Raw genomic sequence first — 18,487 nt, 5'->3', positions numbered from 1 at the left:
CAGTTTTTCAACTGGCAGTCATACTTATGGGATTAAATTATTTAACTGACTCATTCAGATAGCATAAATACAAAATGTAATTATCTCCTATGAGGAGTTCAGAATCAACAGGGTCAGTGTTAACAGAAATTCTCCTGCAATTGCTAGACTGGTGTCTGCTAAGAATCCTGCAAGGCATCTTGCACCTCAGTGCTTGGTGCATTGTGGGCAGTCAGAAAATGATGGATGGTCCAGTAAATAAGTGAGTGAGAGAATTACTAGTGGAATCTTTCTCCTTGAGGCATGTTGAGCTGTGTGAAACAGTCTTCCCACAACCTCACACTGTAGTTTTGCTGGGTTGTTTAGGGACAAATCATGTTGCTTAGATTTTATAGTGAGAGGGAGGAGGACATGGAGGCACCATAGGACTTTTCTGCTGTATGAGTTGGTAATTCCACAAAGAAGGAGTGTTTTCTTTTTTTTTTTTTTGAGATGGTGTCTCGCTCTGTCGCCCAGGCTGGAGTACAGTAGCGCCATCTCATCTCACTGCAAGCTCCGCCTCCTGGGTTCACGCCATTCTCCTGCCTCAGCCTCCCGAGTAGCTGGGACTACAGGCGCCCGCCACCTCGCCCGGCTAGTTTTTTGTATTTTTTAGTAGAGACGAGGTTTCACCGTGTTAGCCAGGATGGTCTCCATCTCCTGACCTCGTGATCCGCCCGTCTCGGCCTCCCAAAGTGCTGGGATTACAGGCTTGAGCCACCGCGCCTGGCAGAAGGAGTGTTTTCAAAACTGGTAAGCTGGTATCACTTGAGTCTCAGTCACTGGATCTCTCCTTCTAGAAGATCAGGCTGCTGAGAGTCCCTGGAACAATTGAGGAGGGTCATGGAGGTAGGAGATTTCCTACTGGCAACCTGGATCTTGCCCAAAGAGGGCCCCTACTTTATAGGTCTACTGTAGGAGGCTCTTCACCTCCCTTCCTTCTCATTGCTTGAATTCTAAATCCGGAACTTCTCTGACCCATCTCTGGTTTTTGCTTACACAGCCTGGCCGTGCCCTCTGGCTGTATGCCATTCGTGATTTTTAGCCCTGCTGGAAATTACACTCTCTACAAGGGTAAAGCAAACTGGGAGGTGCTGGTTCTGGCTCCAGAGGGACTGGGGACTGGGGCCTGTCACCTGGCCTGCCTGTGTTTCCTGTTGAGTATTCCTGGCCACCTTTTTACCCTTAGCACACCAACTCCAAGCCCATAATTCTGCCTGGGTAGGGATTAGAAGAAACTACCTTCTTCAGAGGGTCTGTGGGGGCAGGAATGTCAGTGCTTTGGAAGAAGCTCCTGACAGCAACCGCCACATTCTGCCTTTGGGAGAATTGTTGGTCTCATATAGATGATCTAACAGTTATATTGGAGGTGTCTATGGGCAGTGGTATTCATATCACAAAAGGATTTCCCATCAGTATTGGACCTGCTTTTCAAAATAAAATCTGATTTTCTTTCTTTTTCTTTTTTTTTTTTTTTGAGACAAAGTCTCGCTCTTTCGCCCAGGCTCAAGTGCAGTGGCACCATCTCCGCTCACTGCAACCTCCGCCTCCCGGGTTCAAGCAATTCTCCTGCCTCAGCCTCCTGAGTAGCTGGGACTACAGGCATGCGCCACCACGCCTGGCTAACTTTTTGTATTTTTAGTAGAGACAGGGATTTCACCATGTTGGCCAGGCTGGTCTTGAACTCCTGACCTCAGGTGTTCTGCCTGCCTCGGCCTCCCAAAGTACTGGGATTATAGGCATGAGCTGCCGCGCCCAGCCTGAAATCTGATTTTCAAATGGGTAAATAATGTATGATTATTCACAGAATATCATCATGAAAAAGTTTGAGGGGTTGGGTGCAGTGGCTCACACCTATATTATCCCAGTACTTTGAGAGGCTGAGGCAGGAGGATCACTTGAGCCCAGAACTTGGAGACCAGCTCCAGCAACATAGTGAGACCCCATCTCTATTAAAAACAAAACAAAACAAAACAAAAAAAAAATACTTGAGGTCCCCAAGGCAAATTTTCTTGTTTCAGAAATGAGCAACCCTAGGAAGGTCCAGCTAGTGGGAAAGCCACGTCCATGATGAGGAGCTGCCACTCAGCTTATATGAAAGGAATTGAAGCAGACGGGAGCAGGCACTGCCTGAGAGTAAGTCTCAGTCTTTCCTGGAGGAGCATTTCCCTGGGTATTTTTTGGGTGAGGGAGGAGGCAAATGCATTCTTCCCCTAGGAATGCCCTGCTCATCCCTTTCAGACTGGGTAATGCTGACCTCACTGACTTATCCTAGTTATTCCTGAGTGTCAGTATTTGAGACTTTTCAAGGCATGTTTCAATGAGTGAAAGCCTAAATTATAGGATATGAATGAGTGAATGCAACTTTATTAGCTTCAATACATAAGGAAAACTAACATTAATTTAGCAAAATGACAGTGGAGGTTTTTCAGGTGGCCTGATTTAATGAGTTGATTAGACTGATTTATAATTAAAATTAGCCCTTCTGTAACAGGTGTTTATAAAGTGCATTTATTCATTTTCAGATATTTTTTAACTGCAGAGAGTTCTGTGGTAACTTGAATTGAGCCTGCTTTTGAGGAACTTTTGTTCAGTATAAAAATAATTTTAATTGTAGATAGAGTGTTAGGATGTGACAGATACAGATTAATCTGTGGGAATTCAGAGGGAGGAGAGATTTTTTCTAGCTTTTAAATTGAGAGAGGTAGGTGAGTTTTGTGAAAACAGGATTGTTTTAAAGAACATTTTAAACAGTTTTGCTTATACTATGGTCAGAGGTAGCATTAATACAAAGGAGAATCTATTATCATTCATAGTATTAAAAATTATTAACGAGCCGGGCGAGATGGCGGGCGCCTGTAGTCCCAGCTACTCGGGAGGCTGAGGCAGGAGAATGGCGTAAACCCGGGAGGCGGAGCTTGCAGTGAGCTGAGATCCGGCCACTGCACTCCAGCCTGGGTGACAAAGCGAGACACTGTCTCAAAAAAAAAAAAAAAAAAAAAATGATTGGCTGGGTGTGGTGGCTCACGCCTGTAATCTAGCACTTTGGGAGGCCGCGGCGGGTGGATCATCTGAGGTCAGGGGTTTGAGATCAGCCTGGCCAACATGGTGAAACCCCATCTCTACTAAAAATACAAAAATTAGCCAGGCATGGTGGTGTGTGCCTGTAATCCCAGCTACTTGGGAGGCTGAGGCAGGAGAATAACTTGAATCCAGGAGGCGGAGGTTGCAGTGAACTGAGATCACGCCAGTGCACTCCAACCTGGGTGACAGAGCGAGACTGTCTCAAAAACAAAAAATTACTAATATTATTAAAACTCTGAATTAATAGCAATACAGCATACTTCTTTTCATTGTGCTGAGCAGAACCTTTGGCAAGTAAGAGGAATTCACTCTTACTGGATGGTAGCTCTGTAGCTAGTGAATGAGAAGCAAGGATGTGGACCCAGTCAGGGAAGCTGCACTTTTAGGAAGCTTGTCTGTAAAGTGTGAAGAGTTAGTGAAAGGAAGACATGGGATGTGGAGAGGGCTATTGATTTACATTTTGAGACCCAAGCATGTCCTTTTGCTGTGGGGAAAGAGCTGGATAAGAGGGAGAAGTTGAAGATAGGAAAAATAAATAAACACTTTGGGAAGCTGTAGTGGAGGATCACTTGAGCCCAGGAATTTGAGAACAGCCTGGGCAACATGATAAGACCCTGTCTCCACAAAAAAAATTAAAAAATTAGCCAGGCATGGTGGCATGCACCTGTAGTTCCAGCAACTTGGGAGACTGAGGTGGGAGGATCTCTTGAGCCTGGGAGGTCAAGACTGCGGTGAGCTGTGATCATGCAACTGTACTCCAGCCTGGGCCACAGAGTGAGACCTCGTCTTTAAAATAAATAACAATTGAAAATAGAAATAAAAATTGTTGAGCAAGGCCCTTGGGGAGAAGGGGTTACTGCGTTCTGAGTACTGGCAGAGAGATTAAACTTGAGCTGAACAAAGGACAGGGCTACCACTGAGATGAACATTACCACCACCTAATCTGTAGGAATTCAGAGGGAGGAGAGATTGTTTCCAGCTTTTGGATCTAGAGAACTAGGTGAGTTTTGTGAAAACTGGATTGTTTTAAAAAATAAACAGTTTTGCTTATACTATGGTCAGAGGTAGCATTAATACAAAGGAAAATCTATTATCATTCATGGTATTAAAAATTATTGGCCAGGTGCAATAAAGCACCCTTTATTGCTTTCCTACCTTTTGCCAACACTCTGCTCAACATTTTTTTTTTTTTTTTTTTGAAAACAAGGTCTCTGTTGCTCAAGCTGGAGTACAGTAGTGTGATTGTAGCTCACTGCAGCCTCCATCTCCTGAGCTCAAGTGATCCTCCTGCTTCAGTCTCCTGAGTAGCTGGGGCTACAGGCATGCACCACCATGCCCAACCAAGTGTTTGTATTTTTTGTAGAGACAGGGTTTTTCCATGTTGACCAGGCTAGTCATGAACGCCTGAGCTCAAGCAGTCTGCCTGCCTCAGCCTCCCAAAGTGCTAGGATTACAGGCATGAGCCACTACACCCGGCCATTTTAAAAATGTTCAGTAGAGATGAAGTCTCACTATGTAGCCCAAGCTGGTCTTGAACTTTTCTTTTTATTTGAGAGAGAGTCTCACTGTTGCCCAGGCTGGAGTGCAGTGGCAAAATCTTGGCTCACTGCAACCTCCACCTCCTGGGTTTAAGCAGTTCTCCCACCTCAGCCTCCCGAGTAGCTAGGACTATAGGTGCATGCCACCATGCCTGGCCAATTTTTTTTAGTAGAGATAGGATTTCACCATGTTGACCAGGCTGGTCTCGAACTCCTGACTTCAGGTGATCCACCTGCCTTGGCCTCCTAAAGTGCTGGGATTACAGGTGTGAGCCACTGTGCCCAGTCTGGTCTTGAACTTCTGAGCTCAGATAATCCTCCCATCTTGGCCTCCCAAAGTGCTGGGATTATAGATGAGAGCCACTGCACCTGGCTGAGCATTTTTAAAAAATATTTAAATTTATTCATATTTTTTAGAGACAGGGTCTTATTGTGTTACCCAGACTGTCTTCAGAGTCCTGGGCTCAAATAATCCTCCTGCCTCGGCCTCCCAAGTAACTGGGACTACAGACATGTGCCATCATGCCAGGCTCTTCTAGGCACTTTTAAATTTCGTTTGATGGGGCAAAGGATGTAATTGGGCAGAGGGATTTGGTAAGATTCTGGGAGACAGAAAGTTGGAGTTTTCTTCTTTTGAGTTTTGTTTTCTTTGGGCAGAAGTTGAGGTCATCTGCTGATAGTGGGCAGAGTGGTATGGTTTTTAAAAGCTGCTGTAGGAGGACACCTGAGCTGTGCTGAAGACCCAGCTAACATAGGAGATGATGAATTTTAGAGGAAGTAGCCCTCATGACTTCATGGTTGCTTTAGCAGCACAAAGCAACTTGGGGTTAAAACAAAGGAGGACATTTGTGTTCAGATAGTAGCTGTGTTTTGTGGGGCAAATGGAAGACATGGAATAAGGGGGTCTAGGGTATTGGTAGGAAAGTGGCCTCTAGCTGGCTAGAGAAAGAAATGAACCCAAGAGAGGAGTGATAGGTGGCATATGATAGAGAGTGGGGTTGTCAAGGGGCTGGAAATCCCAATGAAGTTGAAGAACAGAAGCTGTAGAAGTAAAAACAAGGAGATGCAGAAATATAGAAAGCCATGACCAGGCAAAGGGTGTGACTTGAGGTGGAAAGGCATACTGTGCCTCAGAGGCCAAAGTCCTTGATAACCAGAAGGTCTGCAGATGATAGCAGTGAGGAAGAGTGTAGTTGTTTGGCATGAGCCTCATCAAAGGAAGGATTTTTTTGTAGGAATAGTGGCTTCAGAGTAGCACCGAGGCTGGGCGTGGTGGCCCATGCCTGTCATCCCAGCACTTTGGGAGGCTGAGGTGGGCAGATCACTTGAGGTCAGGAGTTCGAGACCAGCCTGGCCAACATGGTGAAACCCCGTCTCTACTAAAAATACATAAATTAGCTGAGTGTGACGGCACGTGCCTGTAATCCCCGCTGAGGCAGGCGAATTGCTTGAACCCAGGAGGTGAAGGTTGCAGTGAGCCAAGATTGCACCACAGCACTCCAACCTGAATGACAGAACAAGACTCCGTCTCAAAAAAAAAAAAGGAAAAAGAAAAGAAAAAAGTATCTTTGAGGCGAATGTCTGTTTCTCCTTGTGGGGTGTCTTTTTTTTGTTTGTTTTGTTTTTTGTTTTTTTTTTGGACAGGGTCTTGCTGTGTCTCCCAGGCTTGGCACAATCTTAGTTCACTGGAGCCCCGAACTCTAGGACTTCTCCTCCTAGTATTGCTAGGTACTGAAGAATGATTTCATGGCATGACTTTCATTTCCCAGAAAGCAAGTTCCTAAATGAGTATCAAGTTTCAGCTAGAGGGAAGGTGGCTAGGACCACCTTTCAGTCTTGCTTTCTGTACTGCCTGTCTAAGTAATGCAGAGTCTTAATGGGGCCTAGGGTGTTCTGGCCAAGTAGGACAAGCTCCACAAAGTCCTGGATCTTCCTTTGCAGGTAACAGGCGCCATTAATTCTTGGGGGAAAAGCCTGTGGCCCTCTTGCAGGCAAAATCCCATTTGGCCGCTAGGATTTTTTTAACTGTTTAGGATCAGATTGAGCTGAGCCAGTGCTAATCATCTGTGAGAGGCTGAATGGAAGCTTTTAAAAAGGTTTCTTACTTAAAACTCTAGGAGTCAATGGACTCTTGAGCCTTTCTGTTCCTTTGGAGTCTGAAATTTATTTTTCTTGAGCTATGTTCAGTCATCTGCTTCACAGTGACAGCAGAAAATGCCCTAAAAAGTCCACATAATTTGGAAGAGTCTGGAAATACTCAGATAATTGTTCATATAGATGTGTTTGAATTTTCAGTGTTTCAGGATTCTTTTCAACATTGTTAGTTCATGACCGCAAACATTTAAAAAGCAGCTTCCAAATAACTCAAACAAATACATTAAAATCTTCACAATTCTTTTTGCCTCTTTTTACCTTGACCCATTTTCACCACCATTCTGGCTATAAAACCAGATGTGAACAGCTCAGAAAATGATTGCCTAACCAGCCATTTCACCACAGGAGGCTAAGCAGAAGAGGCTGTTTGGATCAGAGCTTGGGGTGCACTGCTCCTGTCTCTGTACTACTTTTTTTTTTTTTTCTTTGAGAGGGAGTCTCACTCTGTCACCCAGGCTGGAGTGCACTGGCACAAATCTCAGCTCACTGCAACCTCTGTCTCCCAGGTTCGAGCAATTCTCCTGTCTTAGCCTCCCAAGTAGCTGGGACTACAGGTGTTCACCACCACACCCAGCTAATTTTTGTATTTTTAGTAGAGATGGGGTTTCACTATGTTGACCAGGCTGGTCTTGAACTCCTGACCTCAGGCTCCCAAAGTGCTAGGATTACAGGTATGAGCTACCACGCCTGGCTGTCTCTGTACTTTTAGTTTGTAATGGGTTTTGCTACATAAAAATGAAAAACAACTGTCTGGCAAAAGTCATTATAAACGAAGTTAGAAGACAGCCAATAGGTTGGCAGAAAATTTTTGCAATATATGTAATAGACAGTGGGCTAATATCTATAAAGAGTTTCTACAAATCAGTAAGAAAAAGACAAACCCTGGTAGAGAACGGGCAGAGAGTACAAAGAAGTGCTTACCCTTGAGCACAGAGTTCTCTAGACAAGGATGTTTATTGCAGTGGTAAATATCCACAAGTAGGGGTAGTATGAAGTACTATGTGGCTGTTAAAAGATGAAGTACCTGTAATCCCAGCACTTTGGGAGGCTGAGACGGGCGGATCATGAAGTCAGGAGATCGAGACCATCCTGGCTAACACGGTGAAACCCTGTCTCTACTAAAAAATACAAAAAACTAGCCGGGTGAGGCAGTGGGCACCTGTAGTCCCAGCTACTCGGGAGGCTGAGGCAGGAGAATGGCGTGAACCTGGGTTGCGGAGCTTGCAGTGAGCTGAGATCCGGCCACTGCACTCCAGCCTGGGCGACAGAGCGAGACTCCATCTCAAAAAAAAAAAAAAAAAGGATGGAAGTAGGTTTCTGTATCAGTGAAAAAAGCGAATGAGGAACAGTATGGATAGAATGTTCTCATTTATTTTTTATTTATTTTTTATTTTTTTGAGACGGAGTCTCGCTCTGTTACCCAGGCTGAAGTGCAGTGGCGCGATCTCGGCTCACTGCAAGCTCCGCTTCCCAGGTTCACGCCATCTCCTGCCTCAGCCTCCCGAGTAGCTAGGACTACAGGCGCCCACTGCCATGCCCAGCTAATTTTTTTTGTATTTTTTTAATAGAGACGGGGTTTCACCGTGTTAACCAGGGATGGTCTTGATCTCCTGACCTCATGATCCAACTGCCTTGGCCTCCCAAAGTGCTGGGATTATAGGTGTTAGCCACTGTGCCCGGCTTTACTTTTTATTTTTAAATTTAATTTTATTTTTTGAGACGGAGTCTTGCTGTTGCCCAGCCTGGAGTACAATGGTGTGATCTTGGCTCAACTTCTGCCTCCTGGGTTCAAGCGATTCTCCAGCCTCAGCCTGTTGAGTAGCTAGAACTACATGCATGTGCCACCAAGCCCAGCTAATTTTTGTATTTTTAGTAGAGATGGGGTTTCTCCATGTTGGCCAGACTGGTCTGACCGCAAGTGATCCACCTGCCTTGGCCTCCCAACGTGCTGGGATTACAGGCATGAGCCACCGTGCCTGGCTTAAATTTCTTTTTAGAGACAACATCTTGCTTTTTCATTCAGGCTAGAGTACGGTGGTGCCGTCATAGCGCACTGCAGCCTCTAGCTACTGGCTTCAAGCAATCCTATCTCTGCCTCTCAAAGTGTAATCCCACAATTTGGAATTACAGGCATGAGCCACCATTCGTCGTCCCCATTGATGGATAGATTGATTGATTGATTGAGACAGGGTCGTCCTCTGTATCCCAGGTTGGAGTGCAGTGGCTCAATCATAGCTCACTGCAGCCTTGATCTCCCAGGCTCAAGTGATCTTCCTGCCTCAGCTTCCTGAGTAGCTGGGACTGCAGGCTCACATCATCACGCCTGGCTAATTTATTTTTATTTTTATGGAGATGAGGTCATACTATGTTGCTCAGAGTGGTCTTGAACTCAATCAGTTCTCCTGCCTCAGCCTCCCAAAGTGCTGAGGTTACAGACATTAGCCATCTTGTCTGGCATCCATTTATTTAAAAAAAATTTATAATTATTTGATTTAGAATGTGTATATTGGCTGGGCACAGTGGCTTATCCCTGTAATCCCAGCACTTTGGGAGGCTGAGGTGGGTGGATCTTTTGAGCTCAGGAGTTCAAGACCAGCCTGGGCAGTAGAGACCATGTCTCTATACTACTGAGCCAACTGACGTGGGAGGATAGCTTGATCTTAGGAGGCAGAGGTTGCAGTGAGCTGAGATCATACGACTGCACTCCAGCCTGGGCAACAGAGCCAGACCCTGTCTCAAAAAAAAAAAAAAAAAAAAAAAAAAAGTAGCAAAAGCATATAACCTGTTTTAAATTTTAGCTTTTTTTTGTTTTTTCTTTTTTTGAGATGGAGTTTTGCTCTTGTCGCCCAGGTGGAGTGCAATGGCGCAATCTCAGCTCACTGCAAGCTCCGCCTCCCGGGTTCAAGTGATTCTCCTGCCTCAGCTTCCCGAGTAGCTGGGATTACAGGTGCCTGCCACTACGCCTGGCTAATTTTATATTTTTAGTAGAGTTGGGGTTTCACCATGTTGGCCAGGCTGGTCTTAAACTCTTGACCTCAAGTGATCCTCCCGCCTCAGCCTCCCAAAGTGCTGGGATTACAGGTGTTAGCCACCGTGCCTGGCCCCTGTTTTAAATTTTATTTGTGGGTGCTTTTAGGTTAAAATTTAAGGCTGTGTTTTTCTTTCTTTTTTTGAGACAGAGTCTTGCTCTGTCACCCAGGCTGGAGTGCAATGGCGCAATCTCGGCTCACTACAACCTCTGCATCCCAGCTTCAAGCAATTCTCCCGCCTCAGCCTCCCAAGTAGCTGAGATTACAGGCACCCACAACCACCCCCAGTTGATTTTTTGTATTTTTGGTAGAGACGGAGTTTTGCCATGTTGGCCACACTGGTCTTGGAACTCCTCAGGTGATCCATCCACCTCTGCCTCCCAAAGTGCTGGGATTACAGGTGTGAGCCACTGCACCTGGACAAGGCTGTGTTTTTCTAATTATGATCTTAATGAATGAAATGTTAACCTTTGCTTTTTTTAATGTAAGAAAAAAGACTTATTCCCCATCCTTGCATCCTCACCTTCCTCCTTTCTTTTTTAGTTTAATCTGGTATTATAAATTCTAGCCCTTGGAAAAGATTTAGAGAACTCTCACTACCCTTCTGTTCCCAGGGACTAAAAGGATTCCTTTTTTAAAAATCTTAATTTTTATTTTCATTTTTATTTTTATTTTTTTGAGACAAGGTCTTTCTTGTTCTCTTGCCCAGACTGGATTGCAGTGGTATGCTCATGGCTCACTGCAGCCTCAACCTCCCAGGCTCTTGTGATCCTCTTGCCTCAGCCTCCAGAGTAGCTGGAATTCCAAGTGCACAACGCCATGCCCAACTAAGCTAATTTTAAAATCTTCTATAGAGACGAGGTCTCACCGTGTTGCTCAGATTGGTCTCCCAGCTCCTGAGCTCGAGCAGTCCTGCCTCAGCCTCCCAAAGAACTGGGTTTACAGGCATAAGCCACTGTGCCTAGCCTAAAAGGATTCCTGAGTAGGCTGCTGGGCCATGATGTCTGTAGTTGCACTTTTTGATATGTTGAATAATGGAATTCAAAGTTCAGGATTCTTCTTTCCTGGAATTTGCTCACTTTTGGTATGTACAGCCATGCAAGAACCTCTCTGCCCCTGCCTCTGATGCAGTTGGAGGGGCTGGGACCTCTGCATAGGAGGCCTTGCTTGCTTCATCCTCTTCAAAAGGAAAGATAAACCTGAGTGACCCAGGAAGGCAAGGCTTAGAGCTGCCCTCAATCATTGGAGGAAACCTGTCCCTTGCATTTGTCCTTGCCTCTCTTTTGGAGAGGCCCCTCAGCTGGTTTTAGTCTTGGTCTCAGACCCTCCTCAACCTAGGTGAATGGAGTACTTTAAGCTCGCTCTGGTTCTGCCTATTTCAATGGGATTTGAGGCTTCAAAGCTACAGCCTAGAAACAACAGGGATTCTATCATAAGGTGGCCCAGGGACAGCAAGTCTTTTCTCTTTTAAAGATAGACAGCGTTGGCTGGGCGCGTGGCTCACATTTGTAATCCCAGCACTTCAGGAGGCTGAGGCGGGCGGATCCCTTGAGGTCAGGAGTTTGAGACCAGCCTAAAATACAAAAATTAGCTGGGTGTGGTGGCACACGCCTGTAGTCCTAGCTACTCAGGAGGCTGGAGAATCGCTTGAATCCGGGAGGCAGGAGTTGCAGTGAGCTGAGATCACACCATTGCACTCCAGCCTGGGAACAAGAGCGAAACTCTGTCGCAAAAAAATAAAATATAGGCAGTGTCTTAGGGACAGAAGCATTGCTTTCCTTAATCACATCCTCAGTGTCAGAAGACTGTCAATGAGTGTATGGGAATTGTTTCAGACTTGTTACATAGGCTTTACTTAGAGCTGGAGAGTTTATATAGAGGGATATAATAGAAACTTATTTAAAACAAAAAAAATGGCTGTGGCCAGCTTTTTTTCTAAAGAGGGGTGGCTTAATTCATATACATAGGGGAAAAAATTATTTCATTCCCTTTACCACTACAGAATGGTAGTGGTGAGTGAAAGTTCAAAACTTCTTTTTGTTCCTCGGTGCTGATCAAGGGTAGAAGCTGGAGTGGATAGTTCATACTGTGGGTGGCTCCAGCTATGGGTCAATGGAAGTCAGAGAAAAGGGAGTGGAGAGCTAAATTATTCTGAATAATATAAGGGGGATTTCTCTCCCGCCCCAATACACAAACACAATGTGAGAAGCATTTGAAGAGGATAAAGGGGCCAAGCAGTGTGGTAATAACCCCTCAGTCTTTTCATACCTTCAGGAAAGTCTGATGGGCACACAGTGTGTTGAGTGAGTGCTTATATGTGGTTTTTTTTTTTTTCTGTTAAAGCATGGAAAAGGGGGACTGAGTCCTATATCTGGAACAGCTTAGAGCAGAGGGAGAGATCCACCTCAGGAAGTGAGAAGTAAGTGAGATGAGAAGTCCAGCAAGAAATGGAGTCAGAGCCAAAGAGACTATGAAGAGCGTTAGCTCCTGATTTGCAGAAATTCTGGGAAGGCCATTGGACTTCTCATAGAACTTGGGATAGGGAGGTTCAGGGAGTTTTTAAAACATGCCCAAGGATAGGGTGGTTGTAGCTGACATCTGATTGCTGTAGTGCTGTGTAACTCATACAGTGTTTAACAGTGGTCCCCAAGATCCTGTTGATGCTTCAGGAACCATCATGTTATTCGTCTCTCTATTCAGACTCCAAAGAGGAACAGCAAACTTCCCAACAAAGGACTTTGTTATACTCTTCCCACCTTATGAGTTACACAGAACCTGAGGATGCTAGTTAAAAGAGTCGGAGAGCTTCAGTCTCCTCAGCCACACCATTGCTGAGAAGGATATATCATTAGGGGTAAAGAGGTTGGGCAAAGTCTTACACAAAGTCTTGGAACTTGAAGACTGCTCTGAGCAAGGACCTAAGCAAAATAAATTTTTTTGAGATAGGATCTCACTCTGTCACCCAGGCTGAAGTGCAGTAGTGCGGTCATGGCTCACTGTAGTCTTGACCTCCTGGGCTCAGGCAATCCTCCTGCCTCAGCCTCTTGAGTGGCTGGGACTACAGGTGCACACCACCATGCCCAGATTTTTTTTTTGTAGAGACCAAGTCTCGCCAGGTTGCTTTGGCTGATCTCGAACTTCTGGTGCTCAAGCAGTCCTCCCATGTTAGCCTCCCAAAATGCTGAGATTATAATTGTGAGCCACCACACTTGGCCTTAAGCAAATATTAACTCCAATCACTATCCTAAGCCAAGGTGTCTGAGCAGCTGAGGGAGGACCAGAGTGAATGCAGCTAGTGCCACACCGAACAAAATACTCTTGCTCATTCCTTAGGGAGGAGGACCTGGTTGATAGAATAATCTATCTTATAGTCTTAACATTCACTATAATTCCAAACTTTGAGGACAATAGAGATCAGTGGGCTTTGACTGCCCAGCATGCAGTCTTCATTCTTAGGTAAGAACACTTTGATTTTCCTTTGGGGGACCACGTCCTTCCCCACTCTCAGACCAGATTCTGGTGGGATAAATCCCTTGGAGGACACATGACTGCAGTCAGAGAATAGCAGTTGACATGGGCATGGTTCCAAATCCAGGCCAATCATGACCCTGGATTTCTGTTGGAACTATTAAGAAAGTGAACTCATTTCTTTTCCAGCTGGGTTCCCAAGCCTGTAAAATGTAAGCCTCATGCTGCTGGGGGCCATCTTGCCACCCCAAGGGGAACGCTGCCTGAGAATGAAACCAACATAGATGAAAGCTGAGCTGTGAGATGGAGCGAGATGAAGGCCACATGACATCTTTGGAGCACCTGGATCTAACTGTGTCTTAAGCTAGTCTAACCCTGGACATTTCATTTACATGGGCCCAGGTTTTCCCTTTTTTTACCCCTCCTTTTGAAAATTTGATTTGGAATTTTGCCACTTGCAGCCAAAAGAGTTTTAACTAATCAGTGCCATAAATTTTATATAGTTCTCCTTACAAAATGTGGATCAGCCTTTCTCAACAGATCTTTTGTCTTAAAGTGCTGAATTGTAAGTTTGTCATGAGAATCACATGAAATCATGCATGTGAAGAACCTGCCATTATCCTCCTTGTAGAAAAAAAACCGTAAATATTAACTACAGGAAGCAAGGAAGGAGGGGGGTGAGGGGAAGAAGAAGGGGTACTGATTTAAAAGAACCCTGAAGTCCTTAGGATAATCTAGGAACCCTCAGACCCAATCCGGTACCCCCATTCTAAATGCTTCTAGTGCCCTGTACCTTCCCCTCATAACCCTTCATTATGATTGTAATGGTGTGTTTATGTAATAATTTTGATTAATGTCTCTCTCCTTTACTGACCTAGCAGTTCTAGCAGGGCAGTGATTTTGCTCAGTGTTGCATCCCCTGCACCTAGTCTGGTATGTGGCATTCAGCATACGTTTATTGAATGAATGGCCATGTGGTTACTCGGATCCTCCTTGATTGAGGTTAGATTGTGGCAGAAGTGGCAAAATTAGAGTAGTCTCTGTCCCCTCTGCATCTGATACACTGCCCACACTCCCAACACACACATACAGAGAATTTGTCTCAATTAGATAATTAACTTCTTGGTTGTAAACCAAACCACTGGTTCTTAAACTTTCATTGGATCATTTTATTGAATTAAATAGTGTGGTTCTGGCCTAATGTCTGGAAAGCCTTGCAGAGGAGTGGGTCAGGTCTTTGTGATAAACAGGCAGCCTTCCCTGCTTCTGTGTCTTTATAAAATCGCCTATTTAACTAGAGTAGTCTACCCTCCCTCAGGCTCTTATAGGAATGTGCTGGAGGCTGTAGGAAGGCGGGAAACTGAGAGGGAAAGGACTGGGCCGCTGGAGACTTCACTCACTCCTAACAAGAAACAAAAGCAGTTAAAGGTGGCCTGAGGACAACCTGAAGCTCACTCCCTCAGCACTTTTGGCTGGAGCTCCCTTGTTGTTTCGAGCCCCACTCAGAGCTCAGCACACCACCCCACCAGCACCCTCCTCCTCGCAGCTGAGGCTGCATTTCATCCCTCCCCGTAGCCTGCTTTCCGTGAGATGGGGGAGTATTTCCCAGGGCCCATGTGACTTCCACTGGCAAGTGACGATTACCAATGGTTTACTAGTCAGTAAAACTACCAAAGGCTTTTGTGCTGTAATAATCCTTTTCCTGTTTAAAACTCTGGGGATTTTCTACTGTTGCCAATAGTTTTTCAAGTCAGCAATTACGGTGTGGATTATGTAATGGCTAGGTATTAAAAATAGAAAAGACTAGAGTTTGCATCTATTTTAACCAAATCTTTAAAACAGAGCAAACGGAGGGGAAGGGTGGAGAGGGAGAGACCAGAGGAGGAAGGAGAAAAAGATCATGTGACAAGAGGCAGTGAGATTGCTTCTTATGACTGGATAAGACAGCTGACAATTCACTGTGCCCTTCTCCCATGATTTGTGGCCCAAGGACCTGCACTCCCTCCTCTGCCTCCTCTGGAGAGGGGTCCTTGATAAGAATTCTGAGGACACAAGACCCCTTGTGGATATTTCTTAGCTCAGCCTTGGTGTGCTGACCTGCTTCTGACAAGCAAAGTGGCTAAGTAGGGGAGGGAGTTGAGTTTGATGTCCTCCACTAAGTCCAGGACTCCTATTTTGTTTTGTTTTGTTTTTCAGACGGAGTCTTGCTCTGTCGCCAGGCTGGAGTGCAGTGGCACCATCTTGGCTCACTGCAGCTTCTGCCTCCTGGGTTCAAGTGATTCCCCTGCTTCAGCCTCCTGAGTAGCTGGGACTGCAGGTGTGCTCCACCGCGCCCGGCTCATTTTTTGTGTTTCAGTAGAGATGGGGTTTCACCATGTTGGCCAGAATGGTCTCAATCTTGTGACCTTGTGATCTGCCCACCTTGGCCTCCGAAAGTGCTAGGATTACAGGTGTGAGCCACCGCGCCCGGCTGAACTCCTATTTTTTATTGCCAATGTCTTTGCACTCAGCTTGTTTCTCTTGCTGGAATGGTAGTCAGGGTGTCGCTTATATGTCTTTAGCATTCTAAATTTCTGTCAGTCCCTTGGCCAAAGTTATTCCAAATATTCAACATAATTACCTCCCACTTCCCTGCCCCAATCCTCTTCCTGTTGGATTGCTGCCACTCAGCCCCAGATATAGAAATTCCAGGGTTACAATGGATTTGCTGTTGAATGACATCACACCAGTCCCCTACCCCTTACTCTGAGTTGAGGGGTATTTGTATTTTAACAGAGACCCATTGAGTAACTTTAGGGCCTCTCTGGTGGTGGTGGAAGTTTAGGTGTCAGGGTTGATATTTTGGGAAGGAGAATTTATTTTATTTATTTTTTTGGAGACAGAGTCTGTCTGTCTCCCAGACTGGAGTGTGGTGGCGCCATCTCGGCTCACTGCAACCTCCGCCTCCTGAGTTCAAGCGATTCTCCTGCCTCAGCCTCCCGAGTAGCTGGGACTACAGGCTTGTGCCACCACACCCGGCTATTTTTTGTTGCATCATCCCATGGTGGAATGTAGAAGGGCAAGAAAGTATACATGCACAAGGGAGGAAGGGGGCCAGATTTATCCTTTTATCAGGAACCCAGTCTTGTGACTATGACATGAATCTATTTATGAGAGTGCAACCCTCATGACCTAATCACCTCTTAAAGATCCTACCTTTCAACACTGATGCATTGGGGATTAAGTTTCCGACTCGTGAACTTTGGTGGATGCATTCAAACTGCAGCACCAGGCTTCCTACTATGTCACCTCCAGAGGCACCCAGAGAGGAAGGTTTTGAGTTAGTCACTTCATAATTTATAGCCCTTGAGCCGGCAGAGAGCCCATGCAGAAAGCACCCTATTTCCTAGGTCTCAGGTGGTATGGAGAGGTGAGTACTTTGAAGCAGGTGCTCACTAATTTCCAAAGAGTCAACGCAAATAAGTTCAGTGGGGTTCATGGGAGAGAGACCTGAAATGAATCAGTTGTGGCTAATATTAGAAAGTTGTCTTCTCGTCATTACTTCCATCTATTTCCACATCTACCCCATCACACTCCGTTCTCAGTATCTTCAACTGTACTGGAGTGGAAAAGAGTGCCAACAGCTCAGAATAATACTGGTTCTAGCTCCACCCAGCCTCACCCAGTGCAACCCAACCTAGTAGAATTGCAGTGAAAGGAAGGGAGAGTTCTAATTATGGGTTTTAGGCATCTTTTCACTAGATATGTTGGAGGATCTGAGGACCTTCCTTGGGGAGCTTTAATCACAGTACCCTGGACTGGGAAGTGCCCATGATGTGGCACCTCTTTCTTATCCTGTAGGGTTTTTTTGGATACATAATAATTGAACATACTTATGGGAGTACATGTGATATTCTGATACATACAATGTACAATGACCAAATCAGGTTAATTAGCATATCCATCACCTCAAACACTTGTCATTCCTTTGTGTTGGTAACATCCTAAATTTTCTAGTTATTTAGAAACATATAACAAATTATTAACTATAGTCACCCTTGTGTGCTATTGAATACTAGAACTTATTCCTTTTATCTAACTGTATTTTTGTAACCATTAACCAACCTCTCATCAGTCTCTCTCCCACCCTTCCCGGCCTGTAGTAACCACCATTCTACTCTCTACTTCCATGAGATCACCTTTTTTGTGCTTGGCTTATTTCAATTAACGTAATGGCTTTGGTTTTATCCATGTTACTGCGAATGACAGAATTTCATCCTTTTTTATGACTGTATTTGTATATATACTACATTTTAACACATTCTTCTGTTGATAAACTCTTAGGTTGATTCCACATCTTGGCTATTGTGACTGCTGCTGCAGTAAACATAGGAGTGCAGATATCTCTTCAATATACTGATTTCCTTTCTTTTGTATGTATTATACCTAGCAGTAGGATTACTGGATCATATGGTAGATATATTTTTAGTTTTTTGAGGAACTTTCATACTACTTTCCACAGTGGCTATACTAATTTACATCCTGCTCCACCTCCGCTTGTTTTGAGAGATAGGGTCTTGCTCTGTCACCCAGCCTGAGTGCAGTGGCACGATCTTGGCTTACGGCAGCCTGGACCTCCCAGGCTCAAGTGGTCCTCCCACCTCAGCCTCCTGAGTAGCTGGGACTACAGGTGCACATCATCACACCCAGCTAATTTTTTAATTTTAAAATTTTTTGTAGAGACAGGATCTCACTGTGTTTTCCAACTGGTCTCAAAATCCTGGATGCAAGCAGTCCTCCTGCCTCAGCCTCCCAAAGTGCTGGGATTATAGGAGTGAGCCTCTACTCCCAGCCTGCTATAGCTTTGTAGTATGTTTTGAAGTCAGGTAGTGCGATGCCTCTAGTTTTGTTCTTTTTGCTCGGGATTGCTTTGACTATTTGGGGTCTTTTGTGGTTCCCTAGGAATGTTAGGGTTGTTTTTTCGATTTCTGTGAAGAATGTCATTGGTATTTTGATAGAGATTGCATTGAATCTGTAGATTGCTTTGGGTAATACAGGCATTTTAACAGTATAAATTTTTCCAATCTATGAGCATGAGATATCTTTTCATTTTTTGTATCCTCTTAAATTTCTTTCATCTTGTTTTATAGTTTTTATTGTAGAGGTTTTTTACTTTGGTTAAATTTGTACCTAAGTATTTTTTTTTTTTCACTATTG

General features: G+C 44.8%; 1 protein-coding gene across 6 annotated transcripts in view; it reads left to right on the top strand.

The window, feature by feature from the left end:
* The window catches only part of ASPRV1 (aspartic peptidase retroviral like 1), a 147,334-nt gene that overhangs the window by 53,845 nt on the left and 75,002 nt on the right, over window positions 1-18,487 (top strand). The window contains exon 5 of one of the 6 annotated variants that reach the window (XM_038007053.2): window positions 13,157-13,279. The exons of the other annotated variants lie outside the window; for them this stretch is intronic. The gene's annotated coding sequence lies outside the window, so the exon portion shown is untranslated. The remainder of the gene's footprint in view (window positions 1-13,156; window positions 13,280-18,487) is intronic. 6 annotated transcript variants of the gene reach the window in all.

Source organism: Chlorocebus sabaeus, chromosome 14, assembly GCF_047675955.1.
Source record: "Chlorocebus sabaeus isolate Y175 chromosome 14, mChlSab1.0.hap1, whole genome shotgun sequence".
Taxonomy (NCBI): domain Eukaryota; kingdom Metazoa; phylum Chordata; class Mammalia; order Primates; family Cercopithecidae; genus Chlorocebus; species Chlorocebus sabaeus.
The sequence above is the reverse complement of the archived record's forward strand: the minus strand, read 5'-3'. Positions and strand labels throughout refer to the sequence as shown.